A 24643-nucleotide genomic window follows, 5' to 3' on the forward strand; every position below is an offset into this window, starting at 1 on the left:
TGAGTGAGTTTATAAGGAAGTGCATTGGAGATGTTGTACCCACGGTGACTATTAAAACCTACCCAAATCAGAAACCATGGATAGATGGCGGCATTCACGCAAAACTGAAAGCGGGAACCATCACATTTAACCATGGAAAGATGACTGGGAGTATGGCCGAATACAAACAGTGTAGTTATTCCCTCCGCAAGGCAATCAAACAAGCGAAATGTCAGTATAGGGACAAATTGGAGTCGAAATACAATGACTCAGACACAAGAGGTATGTGGCAGGGTTTACAGGCAATCACGGACTACAAAAAGAAAACCAGCCACGTCACGGACACCGACGTCTTGCTTCCAGACAAACTAAACACCTTTGCCCGCTTTGAGGATAATACAGTGCCACCGATGCGGCCCGCTACCAAGGACTGCGGGCCCTCCCTCTCCTTCTCCATGGCCGACGTGAGTAAGACATTTAAACGTGTTAACCTCTTGGGGCTAGGTGGGACGCTAGCGTGCCACCCGTGGTGCACTCCATCAACAGCAGGTGCATTTCAAGAGCGGCAAATTTGAATCCAAATAAATGTCAAAATTCAACTTTTTCAAAAATACAACTATTTTACACCATTTGAAAGATAAACATCTCCTTAATCTAACCACGTTTTACGATTTCAAAAAGGTTTTACGGCGAAAGCATAAATTTAGAGTATGTTAGGACAGTACATTTACAAGAGTTGTGTGTAATGTTTTGTCAAGTCAAAGACAGGGTCACCAAAACCATAAAACCAGCTAAAATGATGCACTAACCTTTTACAATCTCCATCAGATGACACTCCTAGGACATTATGTTAGACAATGCATGCATTTTTAGTTCTATCAAGTTCATATTTATATCCAAAAACAGCGTTTTACTATGGCATTGATGTTGAGGAAATCGTTTCCCTCCAATAACCGGCAGTCAAGTCAGCGTCACAAATTAAATAATTAAAATTAGAAAACATTGGTAAAATATTATATTGTCATTTAAAGAATTATAGATTTACATCTCTTGAACGCAATCAACTTGCCAGATTTAAAAATAACCTTACTGGGAAATCACACTTTGCAATAATCTGAGCACTGCGCCCAGAAAAATACGCGTTGCGATACAGACTAGACGTCATGTTGGGGAGATCTAAAATCGAAAATACTATGTAAATAATCCATTACCTTTGATTCTCTTCATCAGATGTCACTTCCAGGTATCACAGGTCCATAACGAATGTAGTTTTGTTCAAAAAAGCTCATCATTTATGTCCAAAAATCTCCGTCTTGTTAGCACATGATGTAAGCCAGCCGGACTTCTCGTCATGAACGAGGGGAAAAAATATATTTCCGTTCGTTCAAACATGTCAAACGTTGTATAGCATAAATCATTAGGGCCTTTTTAACCAGAACATGAATAATATTCAAGGTGGACGAATGCATACTCTTTTATAACGTATTGGAACGAGGGTACCCAACATGAACTCGCGCGCCAGGTGTCTAATGGGACATCATCGTTCCATGGCTCTTGTTCGGTCAGATCTCCCTCCAGAAGACTCAAAACACTTTTTAAAGGCTGGTGACATCTAGTGGAAGCAATAGGAAGTGCCAAAATATTCCTAAGCCCCTGTGTTTTTCAATGGGATAGGTTTAAAGTCAATACAACACATCAGGTATCCACTTCCTGTCAGAAAATGTCTCAGGGTTTTGCCTGCCAAATGAGTTCTGTTATACTCACAGACACCATTCAAACAGTTTTAGAAACTTTAGAGTGTTTTCTATCCATATATAATAAGTATATGCATATTCTAGTTACTGGGTAGGATTAGTAACCAGATTAAATCGGGTACATTTTTTTTTATCCAGACGTGCAAATGCTGCCCCCTAGCCCTAACAGGTTAACCCTCGCAAGGCTGCCGGCACAGACGGCATCCATAGCCGCATCCTCAGAGCACGCGCAGAACAGCTGGCTTGTGTGTTTATGGACATATTCAATCTCTCCCTATCCCAGACTGCTGGCCACCATTATTGTTCCTGTACCCAAGAAGACAAAGGTAACTTAACTAAATGACTATTGCCCAGTAGCACTCACTTCAGTCATCATGAAGTGCTTTGAGAGACTAGTCAAGGATCATATCACCTCCACCTTACGTGCCACCCTAGACCCACTTCAATTTGCATACATCCCCAATAGATCCACAGACAATGCAATCGCCATCACACTGCTCACTGCACACTGCCCTATCCCATCTGGACAAGAAAATACCTATGTAAGAATGCTGTTCATTGACTACAGCTCAGTATTCAACACCATAGTACCTTCCAAGCTCATCATTAAGCTCATCATCAAGCCTGAGGCCCTGGGTCTCAACCCGGCCCTGTGCAATTGAGTCCTGGACTTCCTGACGGGCCGTCCCCAGGTGGTGAAGGTAGGAAACAACATCTCCACTTTGCTGATCCTCAACACTGGGGCCCCACAAGGGTGCATGCTCAGCCCCCTCCTGTACTCCTTGTTCACCCATGACTGCGTGGCCATGCACTCCTCCAACTCAATCATCAAGTTTGCAGACGACACAACAGTAGTGTGCTTGATTACCAACAATGACGAGACAGCCTACTGTGAGTTGAGGGCACTCAGGTTAACAACTTCTCACTCAATGTCAACAAAACAAAGGAGATGATTGTGGACTTCAGGAAACAGCAGAGGAAGCACGACCCTATCGACATCCACAGGACAGCAGTGGAGAAGGGGGAAAGTTCCTCGGCTTACACATCATGGACAAACTGAAATGGTCCACCCACACAGACAGCGTGGTGAAGAAGGTGCAACAGCAGGAGGTTGAAGAAATTTGGCTTGTCACCTAAAACTCTCAAACTTTTACAGATGCACAATTGTGAGCATCCTGTTGGGCTTTATCACCGCCTGGTACGACAACTGCAACGCCCACAAATGCAAGGCTCTCCAGAGGGTGGTGCGGTCTGCACAACGCATCACAGGGGGCAAACTACCTGCCCTCCAGGACACCTACAGCACCCGATGTCACAGGAAGGCCAAAAAAATTCATCAAGGACAACACCCACCTGAGCCACTGCCTGTTCACCCCACTACCATCTTGAAGGCGAGGTCAGTACAGGCGAGGTCAGTCAGGCGAGCTCAGTCAATGCATCAAAGCTGGGACCGAGAGACTGAAAAACTGCTTCTATCTCAAGGCCATCAGACTGTTAAACAGACATCACTAACACAGAGAGGCTGCTACCTACATACAGACTTGAAATCATTGGCCACTTTAATAAATGGATCACTAGTCACTTTAATAATGTCACTTTAATAACGTTTACATATCTTGCATTACTCATCTCATATGTATATACTGTATTTTATGCCATCTATTGCATGTTGCCTATGCCGCTCGGTCATCGCTCATCGATATATTTAAATGTATATGTTCTTATTCCATCCCTTTACTTAGATTTGTGTGTATTAGGTAGTTTTTGTGGAATTGTTAGATTACTTGTTAGATATTATTGCAAAACTAGAAGCAGAAGCTTTTGCTACACTCGCAATAACAGCTGCTAACCATGTGTATGTGACAAATAAAATTTGATTTGATTTGTTTATTACTTCTACAAGGAGTAAAACACATCCAGACCTGCTTCTCTTGTCTTGGTACGTTCTCACAGATTCTGTTATAGTCTGAAAGTGTTGGGTCATTGAGAATTGGTTTGATTTTTAACCAATTATATTAATCTCATTCCCAATGTTGTAATTCAACTAGTACCCCAAAGATGATGGAGGCCTCTGTCCCTCTGTGTCTGTGGTGTTGTGGGGGCCGCGCTGTGCCATTAGAGTGCCTCAGTGTGGGGTGTGGGCTACTGCAATCTCCTGGTGGATAAATACCGCCCTCCGGTGGGGTTCAGACGCTCTGAGTTCTCTGTATCAAAGAGCTGACTGTCCGGCAGAGCGTTGAAGGACGCATGAGCAGCACTGAAACGGAGTGTCGAAACATTAACTACACAGTAGTATAGTTAACATCCTTACAGCAACAGACATATATTGTGGGAGATGCATTTTTTTCTGGAAATTAAGCTGATTAAAGGCCTCACAAAAGGTGTGTGAGTGAGATGTTTCCACATGTACCAGGTATAAACATCAGTAAAACTAAATGTGACACATTGAATATATATATATATATATATTTATATTTTACCTTTATTTAACCAGGTAGGCAAGTTGAGAACAAGTTCTCATTTACAATTGCGACCTGGCCAAGATAAAGCAAAGCAGTTTGACACATACAACAACACAGAGTTACACATGGAGTAAAACAAACATACAGTCAATAATACAGTAAAAAATTTGTCTAAATACAATGTGAGCAAATGAGGTGAGATAAGGGAGGTAAAGGCGAAAAAAGGCCATGGTGGCAAAGTACATACAATATAGCAAGTAAAACACTGGAATGGTAGATTTGCAGTGGAAGAAAGTGCAAAGTAGAAATATAAATAATGGGGTGCAAAGGAGCAAAATAAATAAATAATTACAGTAGGGGAAGAGGTAGTTGTTTGGGCTAAATTATAGATGGGCTATGTACAGGTGCAGTAATCTGTGAGCTGCTCTGACAGCTGGTGCTTAAAGCTAGTGAGTGTTCTGCCTGCGGCTATGGAACCCTGACCTGTTCACTGGACGTTCTTGTTGCACCCTCGACAACTACTATGATTATTATTATTTGACCATGCTGGTCATTTATGAACATTTTAACATTTTAACATTTTGACCATGTTCTGTTATAATATCCACCCTGCACAGCCAGAAGAGGACTGGCCACCCCTCATAGCCTGGTTCCTCTCTAGGTTTCTTTCTAGGTTTTTGGCCTTTCTAGGGAGTTTTTCCTAGCCACCGTGCTTCTTTCACATGCTTTGCTTGCTGTTTGGGGTTTTAGGCTGGGTTTCTGTACAGCACTTTGAGAATATCAGCTGATGTACGAAGGGCTATATAAAAATAAATTTGAGATTAGTGTTTGCAGTTTCAGAGATTTTTGTAGTTCGTTCCAGTCATTGGCAGCAGAGAACTGTAAGGAGAGGCGGCCGAAGGAGGAATTGGCTTTGGGGGTGACCAGTGAGATATACCTGCTGGAGCGCGTGCTACAGGTGGGTGCTGCTATGGTGACCAGCGAGCTGAGATAAGGGGGGACTTTACCTAGCAGGGTCTTGTAGATGACCTGGAGCCAGTGGGTTTGGCGACGAGTTTGAAGCGAGGGCCAGCCAACGAGAGCATACAGGTCGTAGTGGTGGGTAGAATATGGGGCTTTGGTGACAAAACGGATGGCACTGTGATAGACTGCATTCAATTTATTGAGTAGGGTATTGGAGGCTATTTTATAAATGACATCGCCGAAGTCGAGGATCGGTAGGATGGTCAGTTTACGAGGGTTGCCTTCCCTGTGGCTCAGTTGGTAGAGCATGGTGTTTGCAACGCCAGGGTTGTGGGTTCGATTCCCACGGGGGGCCAGTACAGAGGGAAAAAAATGTATGAAATGAAATGTATGTATTCACTACTGTAAGTCGCTCTGGATAAGAGTGTCTGCTAAAATGTAAAAATGAGGGTATGTTTTGCAGCATGAGTGAAGGATGATTTTTTTGCGAAATAGGAAGCCAATTCTAGATTTAACTTTGGATTGGAGATGTTTGATGTGAGTCTGTAAGGAGAGCTTACAGTCTAACCAGACACCTAGGTATTTGTAGTTGTCCACATATTCTAAGTCAGAACCGTCCAGAGTAGTGATGCTTGACGGGCGGGCAGGTGCAGGCAGCGATCGGTTGAAGAGCATGCATTTAGTTTTACTTGTATTTAAGAGCAGTTGGAGGCCACAGAAGGAGAGTTGAAGCATTGAAGCTCGTCTGGAGGGTTGTTAACCTGATATGGATAGGGGGCAGTATTTTCACGGCCGGATGACAAAACGTACCCGATTTAAACTGGTTACTGGTCTTGCCCAGAAACGAGAATATGCATAGTATTAGTAGATTTTGATAGAAAACACTCTGAAGTTTCTAAAACTGTTTGAATGGTGTCTGTGAGTATAACAGAACTCATATGGCAGGCAAAAACCTGAGAAAAACTCAACCAGGAAGTGTAGGATCTGAGAATTGTAGAACTTCTTTCTAGTCCCTTTCGAAACTACAGTGTCTGTGGGGTGACGTTGCACTTCCTAAGGCTTCCATTGGCTGTCTAAAGCCTTCAGAAAGCGGTTTGAGCCTTCTCCTGTCACTGGACAGATAATAGGAGCTCAGTTACTGAGTGGTCTGCCTGGCAACAAAGGGATTGGATATGCGCGGTCACGCGAGCACACCGTTCCTTCTTTTTCTTCTTGAATGAATATGCTATTGTCCGGTTGAAATATTATTGCAATTTTACGTAAAAAATACCATAAAGATTGATTTTAAACAGCGTTTGACATGCTTCTAAGTACGGTAATGGAACATTTTGACTTTTCATCTCTTGTTCTGCGCTCGCGCGTTATGCCTTTGGATAAGTGATCTGTATGCACGAAAAAAACAGAGGTATTTGTACATAAATATGGATAATTTTGAACAAAAACAACATTTCTTGTGGAAGTAGCAGTCCTGGGAGTGCATTCTGATGAAGATCAGCAAAGGTAATAGAATATTTCTAATACTAATTCTGAGTTTAGGTTGCCCCGAACTTGGCGGGTGTCTGAATAGCTCACCGTGATGGCTGAGCTATGTACTCAGAATGTTGAAAAATGTGCTTTCTCCGTAAAGCTATTTTAAAATCTGACACAGCAGTTGCATCCAGGAGTAGTCTATCTATAATTCTTTAACTTCTTACATCTAGGCGTTCCACTGGCGGAACGGGGTTCCCCAAGCCAACAGCCAATGGGGTCGCATGGCGCGAAATACAAAAACCAAAAAAATTCAATAATTTCAATTTTTCAAACATAGGACTATTTTACACCATTTTAAAGATAACTCTCGTTAATCTAACCACATTGTCCAATTTCAAAAAGGCTTAACAGCGAAAGCAAAACATTAGATTATGTTAGGAGAGTACATAGACACAAATAATCACACAGCCATTTTCCAAGCAAGCATATATGTCACAAAAACCCAAAACACAGCTAAATGAAGTACTAACCTTTGATGATCTTCACCAAAAATCCTGACATTTCCATCCCTACCTATAACATTTTCCGACAAGATAGAACTGCCAAAGGGGGCAGAGTTGCAATCTACTGCAGAGAGAGCCTGCAGAGTTCTGTCTTGCTATCCAGGTCTGTGCCCAAACAATTTGAGCTTTTATTTTTTTAAATCCACCTTTCCAGAAACAAGTCTCTCACCGTTGCCGCTTGCTATAGACCACCTTCTGCCTCCAGTTGTGCCCTGGACACCATATGTGAATTGATTGCCCCCTCATCTTTCTTCAGAGGTCGTGCTGTTAGGTGACCTAAACTGGGACATGCTTAACACCCCGGCCGTCCTACAATATAAGCTTGATGCCCTTAATCTCACTGAAATTATCAATGAACCTTTCCCATACAGTTTGGTGGGGTGCAGATACTTCTGAAACAACATTCAGGGATGCAAAAACACATGCAAAAACTACTCTAAAAATTATACTAAATTTACACAAACTAACTAAGTAAATACAAATTACCTATATTAGGTAACTTTGAAAGCAGTTTGAGGATGCCCTTCCAAGGCGTTCGCCACCTTCTTGAACTAGAAAAAGTAATTTAGGGACAGAAGGTAATTTTGATCCAAAACTCTTGGATCAATGTGATATTTAGACATCTCCGTGGCAGGAGATATTTTTATAAAAAACATTTATTTCACCTTTATTTAACCAGGTAGTCTAGTTGAGATCAAGTTCTCATTTACAACTGCGAACTGGCCAAGATAAAGCAAAGCAGTGCAACACAAACAACAACACAGTTACACATGGAATACATTTTTTACATTTACATTTTAGGCGTTTAGCAGACGCTCTTATCCAGAGCGACTTACAGTAGTGAATGCATACATTTCATACATTTTTTTCCCCGTACTGGTCCCCCGTGGGAATCGAACCAACAACCCTGGCGTCACCATGCTCTACCAACTGAGCCACACAGGACCACAAACATACAGTCAATAATACAGTAGAAAAAGTCTATATACAGTGTGTGCAAATGAGGTAGGATAACGGAGGCAGGGCAATAAATAGGCCATAGTGGTGAAATAATTACAATATAGCAATTAAACACTGGAGTGATAGATGTGAAGAAGATGAGTTTACAAGTAGAGATACTGGGGTGCAAAGGAGCAAAAATAAATCAATTAGATAATAGTATGGGGATGAGGTAATTGAATGGGCTATTTACAGAAAGGCTATGTACAGGTGCAGTGATCTGTGAGCTGCTTTGACAGCTGGTGTTTGAAACTGCTGCGGGAGATATGAGTCTCCAGTTTCAGTGATTTTTGCAGTTCGTTCCAGTCATTGGCAGCAGAGAACTGGAAGGAAAGGCTGCCGAAGGAGGATCTGGCTTTGGGGGTGACCAGTGAAATATACCTGCTAGAGCAAGTGCTACGGGTGGGTGCTGCTATGGTGACCTGAGATAAGGCGGGGCTTTACCTAGCAAAGACTTATAGATGACCTGGAGCCAGTGGGTTTGGCGACGAATATGAAGCGAGGGCCAGCCAAGGAGAGCATACAGGTCGCAGTTGTGGGTAGTATATGGGGCTTTGGTAACAAAACGGATGGCACTGTGATAGACTACATCCAATTTGCTGAGTAGAGTGTTGGAGGCTATTTTGTAAATGAAATCGCCGAAGTCAAGGATCGGTAGGATGGTCAGTTTTACAAGGGTATGTTTGACAGCATGAATGAAGAATGCTTTGTTGCAAAATAGGAAGCTGATTCTAGATTTCATTTTGGATTGGAGATGCTTAAAGTGAGTCTGGAAGGAGAGTTTACAGTCTAACCAGACACCTAGGACATATTCTATGTCAGAACCGTCCAGAGTAGTGATGCTGGGCGGGTGGGCAGGTGTGGGGAGCGATCGGTTGAAGAGCATGTCATTTAGTTTTACTTGCATTTAAGAGCAGTTGGAGGCCACGGAAGGAGAGTTGTATGGCATTGAAGCTCGTCTGGAGGTTAGTTAACACAGTGTCCAAAGAAGGGCCAGAAGTATACAGAATGGTGTCATCTGCGTAGAGGTGGATCAGGGAATCACCAGCAGCAAGAGCGACATCATTGATGTATACAGAGAAAAGAGTCGGCCCGAGGATTGAACTCTGTGGCACCCCCATAGAGACTGCCAGAGGTCCGGACAACAAGCACTCCGATTTGACACACTGAACTCTATCTGAGAAGTAGTTGGTGAACCAGGTGAAGCAATCATTTGAGAAACCAAGGCTGTTGAGTCTGCCGACAAGAATGTGATGATTGACATAGTCGAAAGCCTTGGCCAGGTCGATGAATATGGCTGCACAATATTGTCTCTTTATTGGCGGTTATGATATCGTTTAGGACCTTGAGCATGGCTGAGGTGCACCCATGACCAGCTCGGAAACCAGATAGCATAGCGGATAAGGTACGGTGGGATTCGAAATGGTCAGTGATCTGTTTGTTAACTTGGCTTTCGCAGACTTTAGAAAGGCAGGGTAGGATAGATATAGGTCTGTAGCATTTTGGGTCTAGAGTGTCTCCCCCTTTGAAGAGGGGGATGACCGCGGCAGCTTTCCAATCTTTGGGGATCTTAGACGATATGAAAGAGGTTGAACAGGCTAGTAATAGGGGTTGCAACAATTTCGGCAGATCATTTTAGAAAGAGAGGGTCCAGATTGTCTAGCCCGGCTGATTTGTAGGGTTCCACATTTTACAGCTCTTTCAGAACATCAGCTATCAGGTTTTTGGTGAAGGAGAAATGGGGGAGGCTTGGGCAAGTTGCTTTGGGGGGTGCCGGGCAGTTGTAGCCAGGTGGAAAGCATGGCCAGCCGTAGAAAAATGTGGAATAAGTCAAGGGGTATGAATACTTTCTGAAGGCCTACATTTTTTACATGCGTTTTTCTGGATTTTTTTGTTGTTATTCTGTCTCTCACTGTTCAAATAAACCTACCATTAAAATTATAGACTGATCATTTCTTTGTCAATGGGCAAACGTACAAAATCAGCAGGGGATGAAATACTTTTTTCCCTCACTGTATAGACAGAATACCAGCAGACTGCTTCTTCACTAAATAGTTATTGCATAGTTTGGAGCTGTGCTTTGGGTCATTGTCCTGTTGTAGGTGGAAATTGGCACCAATTAAGCTCTGTCCACAGAGTATGAAATGGAGTTGCAAAATGGAGTGATCGCCATCCTTCTTCAAGATCCCTTTTACCCTGTACAAATCTCTTACTTTACCAGCACCAAAGCACCCCCAGAAAATCACATTGCCTCCAACATGCTTGACAGATGGAGTCAAGCACTCCTCCAGCATCTTTTAATTTTTTCTGCATCTCACAAATGTTTTTCTGTGTGATCCGAACACCTCAACCTTAGATTTGTCTGTCCATAACACTTTTTTCCAATATTCCTCTGTCAGCATCAGTGTTCTTTTGCCCGTCTTAATCTATTCTTTTTATTGGCCAGTCTGAGATATGCCTTTTTCTTTGCAACTCTGCCTAGAAGGCCAGCATCTCGGAGTCACCTCTTCACTGTTGATGTTGAGACTGGTGTTTTGCGGGTACTATTTATTAAAGCTGCCAGTTGAGGACTTGTGAGGTGTCTGTTTCTCAAACTAGACACTCTAATGTACTTGTACTCTTGCTCAGTTGTGCACCGGGGCCTCCCAGTCCTCTTTCAATTCTAGTTAGAGCCAGTTTGCGCTGTTCTGTGAAGGGAGCAGTACACAGCGTTGTACGAGATCTTCAGTTTCTTGGCAATTTCTCGCATGGAATAGCCTTAATTTCTCAGAACAAGAATAGACTGACGAGTTTCAGAAGGAAGGTCTTTGTTTCTGGCCATTTTGAGTCTGTAATCAAACCCACAAATGCTGATGCTCCAGATACTCAACTAGTCTAAAGGAGGCCAGTTTTATTGCTTCTTTAATCAGAACAACAGTTTTCAGCTGTGCAAACATAATTGCAAAAGGGTTTTCTAATGATCAATTAGCCTTTTAAAATGATAAACTTGGATTAGCTAAATCAACGTGCCACTGGAACACAGGAGTGATGGTTGCTGATAATGGGCCTCTGTACGCCTATGTAGATATTCCATAAATAATCAGTCGTTTCCAGCAACATTAGTCATTTACAACATTAACACTGTCTGCATTGTATTTCTGATCAATTGTATGTTATTTTAATGGACAAAACCCCCCGTTTTTTTTTTCAAATACAAGGACATTTCTAAGTGACCCCCAACTTTTGAACGGTAGTGTATATCATTGAGTTAATAAAGCCGCATACAAACATGGTCTCTTTTTTATTTTCTTGAGTAAGGGAGCTCCAAAATACAAGTGTTTCAGCCTAGCTCAGTGCTTTCTGTGGTGGTGGGGTAAACCAGCAGAAAATATGGAGTATTGTGCCGATATTGGCTTAGTGTTCTGTCACTCATGGGGACACTACGTCACTGCCAAGGCTAAGGGTAGAGCCTTAAAATTCAAGCCTAATGGGTGCTGCCATAGGCTTGAAGTGCCCATCCAAGAAGGCTCAAGGTCATTGACAACAGATAAAATTAAGTCAAATCACGTTATATCTTCAGAAGCTTTGATTGTACTGATCATGTCAACATAATACTTTCAAAATCTTAGCTAGCGGTCATCATCATGAATCAAGTCGACAATCTGCTGGCAAATCCTTTTTAAACTTTGTCATATGAAGAGAAATAATGAAGAGAAATTATAGATAAAACGTATCAGTGCTCATCGGCCATTGGACATTGTCGTGTCTTTGGCTATGCCGGACTAAGTGATATGACAATCTATTCTATAAAATAATTTCTCTGTAACTAATATTACCTGATCAAGCTAATCAGGTTAATGTAATTAACTAGAAAGTCGGGGCACCACGAAATAATGTTTATAGAGCTGTTATCTTCCGAATAAACTCTTAAAGACCTGGTAATATTTTACATCAATAGCAGTCAACATTTAATCTTCACTTTATTCAGTCTCATCTGAAAGTTGAAAATTCTTGGTTATCTTCATGAACCCGGGCTAACTAGTTGAATCAGCAATACAAAATTTGGTTTAATTATTTATTTACTAAATACCTAATTAACCTCTCTGGGCTAGGTGGGACGTTTGCGTCCCACCCTAGTCAACAGCCAGTGGAATCCCGTGGCGTGATATTCAAATACCTTAGAAATGCTATTACTTACATTTTTCAAACATATGACTATTTTACACCATTTTAAAGACAAGACTCTCGTTAATCTAACCACACTGTCCGATTTCAAAAAGGCTTTACAACGAAAGCAAAACATTAGATTATATCAGCAGAGTACCCAGCCAGAAATAATCAGACACCCATTTTTCAAGCTAGCATATAATGTCACAAAACCAAAACCACAGCTAAATGCAGCACTAACCTTTGATGATCTTCATCAGATGACACTCCTAGGACATTATGTTATACAATACATGCATGTTTTGTTCAATCAAATTCATATTTATATCAAAAACCAGCTTTTTACATTAGCATGTGACTAGCATGTGACTAGCATTCCCACCGAACACTTCCGGTGAATTTACTAAATTACTCACGATAAAATAGCTTTTCAGTGAAAGCACATTTTGCAATATTCTGAGTAGATAGCCCAGCCATCACATTTTTCTCGTAAAATAGCGATAATATTCCGACCGGGAGAAGTTGTTTTCGTTCAAAGACTCAAAGAAGAAAATGGACTCTTCACGTGCACGCGCTCACCCGTCTCATTGTTCTCAGATCGACCACTTACCAAATGCGCTACTGTTTTTCAGCTAGTAACTGCAGAGTCATCATTCAACGTTCTGGTGCCTTCTGAGAGCCTATGGGAGCCTTAGAAAGTGTCACATTACAGCAGAGATCCTCTGTTTTGGATAGAGATGACAAAGAAGGCCAAGAAATGGTCAGAGAGGGCACTTCCTGTTTAGAATCTTCTCAGGTTTTGGCCTGCCATATGAGTTCTGTTATACTCACAGACACCATTCAAACCGTTTTAGAAACTTTAGGGTGTTTTCTATCCAAATCAAACAATTATATGCATATTCTAGTTACTGGGCAGGAGTAGTAACCAGATTAAATCGGGTATGTTTTTTATCCGGCCGTGCAAATACTGCCCCCTATCCCCAACAGGTTAATCACACAGAATTACATTTACACAGAATGGATCATACATTGATTACAAATGATGTCATAAAGAAAACTTCCCTGGTTTTCGGAGCCGACATGATGGCTGGTTATTCAAAGGAAAGGGGGTTGTGTTTGAATGAAAGAGTGGGAAGACTGAGGAACAAAGGGAGAAACTATGTCTCTATCGGGCCGTAGGCAGCTACTCTATCGTAAATACAGAATCTTATGCATTCTAAATAACCACCCATTTGGAAAAGGAAATGCAATAAATATTTACTCTGAGCTGCGCTTTGATCGGTTGGTCGTAGATGGGAGGCTGGGTTGTCCAGCATGGATCTCTGGTCCTCTGAAGACTGTCTAGTGGTGAAATGGAGCGTGGTAGAATGGATACTCTTTCTCTCCTCTCCTAGCCCACATTTAGCGGGTGGAGGGGGTAGAACTTGTTTAGTGAATAAGAGTTCAAAGTTCATACCAAGTTGCCATACTTTAAGCTCATGCTATATTCTGGCTGGTATAGTCGAAATTCATCCTTTCGGCGTGTAGGTCGTCACCTTCACATTGAAATTCGATGCCAATTTCGTTAGGTTCTTGTTGATGTTGGCTTAGTGCTGTAGGTGGTCCTTTCAACGTGGGGACTGCCAGTCCGCACGTCCTTGGAACAGGAAGTTACATTTTCGTCAACAGGCTTATATAGGATTGGGAGAGAGGGCCGTGTTTCATAGTTTACAACCACTGTCTGTTCACATGGGCGGGGCCACTGAGTTGGCAGCGTTTACTCTATGACAAACCATTCTCTCATTAAGAAGCTAAATTATATTTAATCTTTTCACAAATAGTTTCATATTTAAACATTTAAATTGCACAACAATTCCATGTGAATCTGATAACTATAATGTGTAGACTTTCCAAGATACAGTTTATGTCATCCTATCATTAGCAATAATGTCTCAGATGACAACTGATCTGGCATCATATTCTTTAAGTACCAACACATATTTTCAGCTGGTTGGATTACCGAAATATGGTTCCATTCCCCACCCTTTTGATGTTATAAGACTCTCTCTATGTTAACAAAGGACTTTCCAAGAGTCACTGTAGAGTAGGGAGAGAGAAAAGGGGAAAGTTATTTATGGGGGTTATAAACCTCCCCCCATCAGGCCAACGTCATGACAGTCCCCCCATGTTGGGTTCAATCGTGCGATTAACCTGCACATTGCAAACCAACATAAAAATGACCGTGGGTTGTCCTGGTTGTGGACCATCGTTGTGGTCCCCCTCTGGTGGTCGACCCGGATAGGGTTTCTGTGAATGAAGAAGTCCACTCCAAGGCTGGGCAGCAGATGTCCAGTTGGTGATCGCTGTTGCAGTCTCCCATCTGGTGGTCGACCCGGTTAGGGTGTCTGCAAATGAAGTAGTCTGCTCCAAGGCTGGGCAGCAGATGTCCGGATTGGGATCACCGTTCCAGACCCGTCATCTGATCGTCCAGACTGGAAGATCTGGGCAGTAACTTAGGCAGATGTTAACTTCTTTGGGATAGGTGGCAGTATTTTCACGGCCGGATAAAAAACGTACCCGATTTAATCTGGTTACTACTCCTGCCCAGAAACTAGAATATGCATATAATTAGTAGATTTGCATAGAAAACACTCTAACGTTTCTAAAACTGTTTGAATGGTGTCTGTGAGTATAACAGAACTCATATGGCAGGCCAAAACCTGAGAAGATTCCATACAGGAAGTGCCCTGTCTGACAATTTGTTGTCCTTCTGTTGCATCTCTATCGAAAATACAGCATCTGTGCTGTAACATGACATTTTCTAAGGCTTCCATTGGCTCTCTAAAGCCGCCAGAAAGTGGAATGGGGTGTCTGCTGTCTCTGGGCAAAGAACAGCAGGAGAATTTGTAAGTGGTCAGCCTGGGAACAGTGAGACTGAGATGCGCATTCACGAGACTACTCCATTTTTTTCTTTCAGCCTTTGAAAGAATACAACGTTGCCCAGTTGGAATATTATCGCTATTTTACGAGAAAAGAAGCATAAAAATTGATTTTAAACAGCGTTTGACATGCTTCTAAGTAAGGTAATGGAATATTTCGAAATGTTTTGTCACGAAAGGCACTCGTGCCTCACCGTTTGGATAGTTACCTGAACGCATGAACAAAACGGCGGTATTTGGATATAACTATGGATTATTTGGAACAAAAACAACATTTGTTGTTGAAGTAGAAGTCCTGGGAGTGCATTCTGACGAAGAACAGCAAAGGTAATACAATTTTTCTAATAGTAATTCTGAGTTTAGGTTGTCCCAAACTTGGTGGGTGTCAAATTAGCTAGCCGTGATGGCCGAGCTATGTACTCAGAATATTGCAAAATGTGCTTTTGCCGAAAAGCTATTTTAAAATCGGACATAGCGATTGTATGAAGGAGTTCTGTATCTATAATTCTTAAAATAATTGTTATGTATTTTGTCAATGTTTATCATGAGTAATTTAGTAAATTCACCGGAAGTTTTCGGTGGGTATGGTATGCTAGTTCTGAACATCACATGCTAATGTAAAAAGCTGTTTTTTGATATAAATATTAACTTGATTGAACAAAACATGCATGTATTGTATAACATAATGTCCTAGGAGTGTCATCTGATGAAGATCATCAAAGGTTAGTGCTGCATTTAGCTGTGGTTTGGGTTTATGTGACATATATGCTTGCTTGGAAAATGGCTGTGTGATTATTTGTGTCTATATACTCTCCTAACATAATCTAATGTTTTGCTTTCGCTGTAAAGCCTTTTTGAAATCGGACAATGTGGTTAGATTAACGAGAGTCTTATCTTTAAAATGGTGTAAAAGAGTTGATTGTTTGAGAAAATTGAATTTTGGTATTTTAGTTGGTTTTGTATTTCGCGCCGTGCGATGCCATTGGCTGTTGGCTTGTAACCTACAAATCTACTAATTATATGCATATTCTAACCAGATTAAATCGGGTACGTTTTTTATCCGGCCATGAAAATACTGCCCCTTATCCCAAAGACGTTAACAACGCATGCACGCACGCACACACACTCATGAAATATATCATTACATTTCCTCCCAATTGAGCGGCGTTGTGGAACTAACTGATGGTTGTATGGGGAAGTTGTTTATGGCTCTATCACCTTCTACGTGCCGAAGAAAATGTAACAAAATGAAATGAAAGCATAAACAAAACAACATTTAGTTATGCCACCTTAATCATCTAATTGGACTGTATTCTATATACGTCCATGGTCTTGGCAAAATGACCCTATCATGGCATAGTCTAATGTTATATCAAGGGCTTTCCTAATTTGCGGGGTGTTGCTTAGGGTACTTTCCTAAATTGATAACTACATGATAAGGCTACAGCTGTAAGGCACTAGTTTTGGGCAGTCTACAGGGATGACCTATGGACTTCTGGGAAGAAAACTGGTGAGTACTGTAGCTGTAGAGTCAAAGGCCTCAAAATAAATGTTCAACTTTACTAAGGCTGGTATTTTGCTCGGACCCACCTGTTAGGGCTAGGGGGCAGTATTGACACGGCTGGATAAAAAAACGTACCCGATTTAATCTGGTTACTACTCCTGCCCAGTAACTAGAATATGCATATAATTATTGGCTTTGGATAGAAAACACCCTAAAGTTTCTAAAACTGTTTGAATGGTGTCTGTGAGTATAACAGAACTCATTTGGCAGGCCAAAACCTGAGAAGATTCCATGCAGGAAGTGGCCTGTCTGACAATTTCTTGCCCTTCTTGATTATCTCTATCCATTACAGAGGATCTCTGCTGTTACGTGACACTTCCTACGGCTCCCATGGGCTCTCAGAATGCGGCAAAAAGCTGAATCGTGGCTTTGCAGGCTCTGGCTGAAAAAAAGTAGCGCGTTTGGGTAGTGGCTGGTTACAGTACTGTGAGACTCAGGCTCGTGCCCGCGTCGACAGAATGCTTTGTTTTCTTTTGTCTGTTTACCTAAACGCAGATTCCCGGTCGGAATATTATCGCTTTTTTACGAGAAAAATGGCATAAAAATTGATTTTAAACAGCGGTTGACATGCTTCGAAGTACAGTAATGGAATATTTAGAAATCTTTTGTCACGAATTGCGCCATGCTCGTGACCCTTATTTACACTTCGGATAGTGTCTTGAACGCACGAACAAAACGCCGCTATTTGGATATAACGATGGATTATTTTGGACCAAACCAACATTTGTTATTGAAGTAGAAGTCCTGGGAGTGCATTCTGACGAAGAACATCAAAGGTAATCAAACTTTTGTAATAGTAAATCGGAGTTTGGTCAGGGCTAAACCTGGTGGGTGTCTAAATAGCTAGCCGTGATGGCTGGGCTATGTACTCAGAATATTGCAAAATGTGCTTTTACCGAAAAGCTATTTTAAAATCGGACACCTCGATTGCACAAAGGAGTTCTGTATCTATAATTCTTAAAATAATTATGTTTTTTTGTGAACGTTTATCGTGAGTAATTTAGTAAATTCACCGGAGGTTTGCGGGGGGTATGCTAGTTCTGAACGTCACATGCTAATGTAAAAAGCTGGTTTTTGATATAAATATGAACTTGATTGAACAAAACATGCATGTATTGTATAACATAATGTCCTAGGTGTGTCATCTGATGAAGATCAACAAAGGTTAGTGCTGCATTTAGCTGTCTTCTGGGTTTTTGTGACATTATATGCTAGCTTGAAAAATGGGTGTCTGATTATTTCTGGCTGGGTACTCTGCTGACATAATCTAATGTTTTGCTTTCGTTGTAAAGCCTTTTTGAAATCGGACAGTGTGGTTAGATTAACGAGAGTCTTGTCTTTAAAATGGTGTAAAATAGTCATATGTTTGAGAAATTTAAGTAATAGCATTTCTAAGGTATTTGAAAATCGCGCCACGGGATTACACTGGCTGTTGCGTAGGTGGGACGATTTCGTCCCGCCTAGCCCAGAGAGGTTAACCTGTTGGGTCTAGGGGGCAGCATTTGCACGTCTGGATAAAAAAAATGTACCCGATTTAATCTGGTTACTAATCCTACCCAGTAACTAGAATATGCATATACTTATTATATATGGATAGAAAACACTCTAAAGTTTCCAAAACTGTTTGAATGGTGTCTGTGAGTATAACAGAACTCATTTGGCAGGCAAAACCCTGAGACATTTTCTGACAGGAAGTGGATACCTGATGTGTTGTATTGACTTTAAACCTATCCCATTGAAAAACACAGGGGTTTAGGAATATTTTGGCACTTCCTATTGCTTCCACTAGATGTCACCAGCCTTTACAAAGTGTTTTGAGTCTTCTGGAGGGAGATCTGACCGAACAAGAGCCATGGAACGGTGATGTCCCATTAGACACCTGGCGCGCTACTTCATGTTGGGTACCCTCGTTCCAATACGTTATAAAAGAGTATGCATTCGTCCACCTTGAATATTATTCATGTTCTGGTTAAAAAGGCCCTAATGATTTATGCTATACAACGTTTGACATGTTTGAACGAACGGAAATATATTTTTTCCCCTCGTTCATGACGAGAAGTCCGGCTGGCTTACATCATGTGCTAACGAGACGGAGATTTTTGGACATAAATGATGAGCTTTTTTGAACAAAACTACATTCGTTATGGACCTGTGATACCTGGAAGTGACATCTGATGAAGAGAATCAAAGGTAATGGATTATTTACATAGTATTTTCGATTTTAGATCTCCCCAACATGACGTCTAGTCTGTATCGCAACGCGTATTTTTCTGGGCGCAGTGCTCAGATTATTGCAAAGTGTGCTTTCCCAGTAAAGTTATTTTTAAATCTGGCAAGTTGATTGCGTTCAAGAGATGTAAATCTATAATTCTTTAAATGACAATATAATATTTTACCAATGTTTTCTAATTTTAATTATTTAATTTCTGACGCTGACTTGACTGCCGGTTATTGGAGGGAAACGATTTCCTCAACATCAATGCCATAGTAAAACGCTGTTTTTGTATATAAATATGAACTTGATAGAACTAAAAATGCATGCATTGTCTAACATAATGTCCTAGGAGTGTCATCTGATGGAGATTGTAAAAGGTTAGTGCATCATTTTAGCTGGTTTTATGGTTTTGGTGACCCTGTCTTTGACTTGACAAAAGTCATTACACACAACTCTTGTAAATGTACTGTCCTAACATACTCTAAATTTATGCTTTCGCCGTAAAACCTTTTTGAAATCGTAAAACGTGGTTAGATTAAGGAGATGTTTATCTTTCAAATGGTGTAACATAGTTGTATTTTTGAAAAATTTGAATTTTGACATTTATTTGGATTCAAATTTGCCGCTCTTGAAATGCACCTGCTGTTGATGGAGTGCACCACGGGTGGCACGCTAGCGTCCCACCTAGCCCCAAGAGGTTAAGTGATCCTAGCATAAATCCTAATTGGATGTTCCATTGTGCATGTGCGTTTATGCTTACACAAGTGCACATGTCAAGGGAATAAAACCAAGTTTCCTGACAGATTACAACTTGTTCAGAATGAGTCGGACGTTGTCAGGTAATTTTCAGGTCAATGCCTGGAGGTCAGTCAGAATTGGTGTCGAGGGAGTCTGTAGTGGTTTTACTACCAGTCACTGTCTTCCACTATTGTAGTGGCGGGAGGTAAAATGAAGTCTACTTCATAGCTATGTTATCCACGGAGGAGCTAACCTCACGACGGAAGTACTCTCTAAGCACAGAACCAGTCGTACGCGGTGTGATCATGGTTCATGACTTCTAATAACTTTTCTCCTGAACGGAGGGTTCTATTTATTAGTGGCGTGTGTTATCCATTGGAAGAGTGCAATGGAGATTCCCTTCCCCGTGTTGCACTCTGAGTGACTCCTATGTCGCTATTATCAATCGCAATTTAACTTGTGTGGTTACTAATCCTCTTACTGTGGTATTGATACTGGTACTCAAGGGGACCAGTTGTCCTACCAATTTATTCTGAAATGTTATCCTACAGGACGACATGATTAGAGCATTTTACTAGTTGTCTTATAGTGGCTACTACACATGGCAAGGAATGATTATTGTTGCCATTTGTTTTGGAGGTGGACAAGTCCAATGGACTTCCTTTACGATCAGTGTGGTACACCTCAGTAATATCATAGATGTGTTCTAAGATAATCCCCGTCTAGGGGCCTGTCTGCTCCTCACTGTTCTCATAGGGGAGTTTACAACTAGATTTGATTTATGCTCTGGCGGCCTCGTATGGTGTTGTCCGTAGTCTCGACCCCCCCACCGGCTCATCATGGGTCTGGGCTACTATTCCCCCCCTTTGAGTCTCGGGACCCCCCCACCAACAGGTGGTGTTGGTATCCGAGGTGCAAACGAAAAGTTCGGACCCTATGTACGAGTTGTCAGTGGCCCCGTTATTATGAGAATGGCTGTAACCTTTCAACCACATCTCCAGGTGTTTGTGCTTCAAAACGCTCAGTGGCTATCGAGGTCTGTCAGTCACCACCGCATCCACGTGTGGCAACCTCTTCAGTACTTGCGAATTGAGACGAGGATATCGGTCTGTGATATCGCAAAGTGTTTCACCAGTGGGATTCATCGGGTCAGTTGCTGGACTGACACCTTTAGTGTCATTGTAAGGGGTGACAGTCCCCCACATAGCGGAAGGTGTATCATCGGAAGCATCAATGTTTTTCTTGCTGAGATGGGCAAGAGAAGTTCATCTCAACTACCGTATTGCACGACTGCAAGGAGGAGGGAAGTTGCTCATTCATAGAGACAGCTGGCTCGAAATCATGACAAGAATGGTCAATCAGGTTGGCTGATGGAATGTGTCGAGATTTCGTAATATCTCATTGGATCGGATTCTGCACCAAGAGGTTACTAAATGTCTTAGTGTCGCATCGTTCCACTTTTAACCAACATTTAGCTGGCTTCAAAGCCCTTTTGAGATCATCGAACAACGTTTGAGAGATGAGTGATAGTGTCGCACCCGAATCAATTAGCGCATGACAAGTTAAGCAGTCCTCCAGGACAGTTTCCAGGTATGGGTGTTTAGATTCGTGATTAGTGGACATATTCTCCACAAAGTGAAGTGGTCGTTCGCAATGACGTGATGTGTCATTTCGGTTCAAGGTGGAAGCAGATTTGACTTTTTAGATTTTGAGTGGGCTTGGCTTTAATGAAGCGTTTGACCTTTTTCTTCGCAACCTTTGTATCAGAGTCTATAGACAAAGCCCGTGGGCTTGTTTCTTGATCAAGCGGGCCCTGGATAGGGTCTCAAGTGAGAGCCGAGAAATTTACATTTTAGCGTCCTTGCTATGAGTGTTAATTCCTGCGGACCTGGTGTCCGGTAATTCCCCGTCTAGTCCTTGTGACTTATCTTTTACCCTTTTCTCAAATGTTTCCCGCTTTAGTTCTTCACGTAGTGGAACTTCTGGAGAACTGTAATGGCTGTCGTCTGAAGTTGAAGGAGTGGACCAAAGCGCAGCTTGGTAAGTGTTCATATATTCGAACCCTGGATCATCGCCGAAGGAACCGGACCGTGGATCGTCGCCGGAGGCTCTGAACTGGGAACCCCCGCTGGAGGTTCTGGACTGCCGACCGCCGGAGGTTCTGGGCTGCCGACCGCCGCTGGAGACTCTGGACTGCCGACCGCCGCTGGAGGCTCTGGACTGCAGACCGTCGCTGGAGGCTCTGGACTGCAGAAAGCCGCTGGAGGCTCTGGACTGCAGACCGCCGCTGGAGGCTCTGGACTGCAGACCGCCGCTGGAGGCTCTGGACTGCAGACCGCCGCTGGAGGCTCTGGACTGCAGACCGCCGCTGGAGGCTCTGGACTGCAGACCGCCGCTGGAGGCTCTGGACTGCAGACCGCCGCTGGAGGCTCTGGACTGCAGACCGTCGCTGGAGGCTCTGGACTGCAGACCGTCGCTGGAGGCTCCGGACTTGGGGACGTCGCTGAAGGTTCCGGACTGGGGGCCGTCTCAGGAGGTTCCGGACCGTGGGCCGTCGCTGCAGGCTCCATGCCGTGGATCATCGCTGCAGGCTCTGGACGTGCGATCGTCACTGGAGGCTTTGTGCCGTGGATCTTCACTGGAGGCTCCGGGCCATGGATTATCACTGGAGGCTTTGTGCCATGGCTCATCCCTACAGGCTCCGGGCCATGGATCATCCCTACAGGCTTCTTGCCATGGATTATCACTGGAGGCTCCGGGCCATGGATTATCACTGGAGGCTCCGGGCCATGGATTATCACTGGAGGCTTCGTGCCATGGATCATCACTACAGGCTCCGGGCCATGGATCATCACTGGAGGCTTCGGACCATGGATCATCACTGGAGGCTTCTTACATGGAGACGGAACAGGTCTCACCGGCCTGGGGAGACTCACTGGAGGCCGGGTGCGCAGAGCAGGCACAGGATATACTGGGCCGTGGAGGCGCACTGGAGGTTTGGAGCGTAAGGCTAGCACAACCCGTCCTGGCTGGATGCTTACTTTAGCCCGGCAAGTGCAGGGCGCTGGCTCAGGACGAACTGGGCTGTGAAGGCGCACTGGTGACAGTGCCTAGAGCTGGCGCAGGATATACTGGGCCGTGGAGGCGCACTGGAAGTCTGGAGCGTATGGCTGGCACAACCCGCCCTGGCTGGATGTTCAGTTTAGCCCGGCAAGTGCGGGCCGCTGGCACAGGACGAACTGGGCTATGAAGGCGTACTGGCGACACAGTGTGTAGTGCTGGTGCAGGATATCCTGGACCGAGGAGGCGCACTGGAGACCAGGAGCGCTGAGCAGGCACAATCCGTCCTGGCTGAATGCCCATTCTAGCACGGCAAATGCGGAGAGCAGGCACAGCATAACACGGTGCCTGGCTGTTCACCTGCTCCACACGGTAAGCACGGGAAGTTGGCTCAGGTCTCCACCCTGACTCTGCCAATCTACCCGTGTGCCCCCCCCAAAAAAAAAAAAATGTTTTGGGGCTGCCTCTTCTGCTTCCGTCGTTGCCGTGCTAGTTCCTCGTATCGGTGCCATTCCTCTTTCGCCGTCTCCACCTGCTTCCATGGCAGGGTCTTGTCCCCTGCCATTACCTCCTCCCAGGTCCAGGACGTCCTCCACTCTCTCTTCTCCCGAGCCCAGGATCCCTGCTCCTCCTGGGCATGCTGCTTGGCCCGTTTTTGGTGGGTAGTTCTGTAATGGCTGTCGTCTGAAGTTGAAGGAGTGGACCAAAGCGCAGCGTGGTAAGTGTTCATATTTTATTTACTATGAAACACACAAACAAAAGAAACAAAAGCGAAAAGCCAAACAGTTCCGTCAGGTACAGAATCACTAAACAGAAAACAACTACCCACAAACACAGGTAGGAAAAGGCTGCCTAAGTATGATTCCCAATCAGAGACAACGATAGACAGCTGCCTCTGATTAGGAACCATACTCGGCCAAAACAAAGAAATACATCACATAGAATGCCCACCCCACACCCTGACCTAATAAAACGGCTCTCTCAGGTCAGGGCGTGACAAGAACGTTGTTCTACGTTTTGATTGTCCTTCAACCCTTTGTTACCCTTGTGCTCTGACACTTTGTGTGGGTTGGGTGCAGGAACGTAGCGAACAGGTCGATTGTAGCAGTAGTCGTTTTGATGGCGACGTACTTTACAGTTATTTCGACCGCGGTGGTTATTGGATTTGTGGTTTCGTGGTAGAAACCGTTGTTGTGCGTCATCTCTCAACGCTCCTATACCTGATAATGCACCCTCTAACTGGAGTGAGTGCTCCTGGTCAAACTTCAAAACCGAGTGGTCAGGGCTCTTAGCATTGTGAACTTTTGATGCCCCAAATCTGTGCTTGCAAGCTCTCTGAGTTGTAAAATAGGAAAGCCAACATGGGCTGCAGGGCCCAAGTAGGTAATGAAGGTGGGATACATGTTCGACAGAAACATTTGTTTGAATGGTGACAGCTCTTCCATTCCTGTTTCAGTGAGTAGGCCAAAGTAAGCTGAACGAAGCCTACGATAGTAAGCTTGTGGGTGTTCGTTCCGAGCTTCTTTGACCGTGTTAGCCAGTGAGCTATTGTGTTTGCGAGTCGCAGAACCACTGAATTCTAATTTCAAAGCTGTGGCAAGTTTAGCGTAGTCATTTAGCACGTGTTGCTATTGTAGACAAATGAAACTCGTCACGTGTCAATTCGACGTTCGCTTCAACAGGTAAACCCTATCAGAACCCGTAGCGTTCGGGTAGCCACCCAACGCGTACTCTATGTCAGCTAGGAACATCTCAGTATCGTTTGTCTGACCTGTAACGGGGTCAAAGGTGGGGAAATTCTTGACAAGTTTG

This window comes from Salmo salar, chromosome ssa01 (genome assembly GCF_905237065.1).
Source record: "Salmo salar chromosome ssa01, Ssal_v3.1, whole genome shotgun sequence".
Lineage (NCBI taxonomy): Eukaryota > Metazoa > Chordata > Actinopteri > Salmoniformes > Salmonidae > Salmo > Salmo salar.